This window comes from Tupaia chinensis, unplaced genomic scaffold (genome assembly GCF_000334495.1).
Source record: "Tupaia chinensis unplaced genomic scaffold, TupChi_1.0 Scaffold000117_2, whole genome shotgun sequence".
Lineage (NCBI taxonomy): Eukaryota > Metazoa > Chordata > Mammalia > Scandentia > Tupaiidae > Tupaia > Tupaia belangeri.
In genome coordinates, this window is record NW_006159583.1 from 8339419 (window position 1) to 8340439 (window position 1021).

Below are 1021 nucleotides of genomic sequence, written 5' to 3' on the forward strand. Positions count from 1 at the left end.
TACAATACTGGAAGCCACATGGCTGACTGTGGGTTTGGATCCCACTTTGACCTGGAAACACACTGAGTGTATATGCCCAAGATCTGATAGGCTGCAGGGATGGGAAAAGAGTTTCTCAATGTGACAAGATCCTTTCAAGGATACCTCTCTCTTTCTCTCTTTGTTGTGTGCATGCTCACATGTTCTCTCTCTTTCATGAATAAAATAACTTTTTTTAAGAGATATTTTTGTTATAAGGCATGTGCACTCATGGGAGACACAAAGAGATGGAAAGCGAGAAATCATGCATGCCCCCAGCGGGATGTCCATGCCGCAATCTCTTCTCCTCCATTCTCCTCTCAGGATTCTGGACATGCACGCACATGTGCCTGGCATGAGTTTTAAGCTACTGGGTCCAGGCCTTGAACCATGGTCAACTATGTGGGAGTCCTGCAACATAACCATTACACCATCTGCTGGTCCTAATTAACTTTTTAAAATGTCTGTATGGGAGCAGGCAGGTGGAATGATGGTTAAGGTTGCTGGACTCTAACATGGTCGACCATGGTTTGAGTCCCAGACCTGAAGGCTTGCTTTCTTACTTTCCCTCTCTCTCTCTCGCTTTCTCTCTCTCTCTCTCTCTCTCTCTCCCCTTACCTCTCTGGTCAAATTTAAATAAATAAATAAAGTTAAATAAAATAATTTTTTTACATGTCAGTATGGAGGCCAGGCAGTGGTAAATCATACATATGTTATTTTTCTGCTTAATTGGGAAACTATCACAAGGTTTTGAGCAGAGGAGTGACATGACCTGGCTTACCTTTCAACAAACTGTTTTGGCTGCTGTGCTGAGACTGTAACTGGAAGAAAGACATTGCTGTTTTCCAGGAAAGACTTGGAAGGAACTGGATTACAGAGAAGGTAATCTCTGGGAGGTATAGACCAGACATTTAGCTATGAGAGTCAGGAGTTCAATAGACAGATAGAGATAGAATTTCAGAATTAGAAGTACATATAAGGCATTTAAAGCCATTTATAAGAC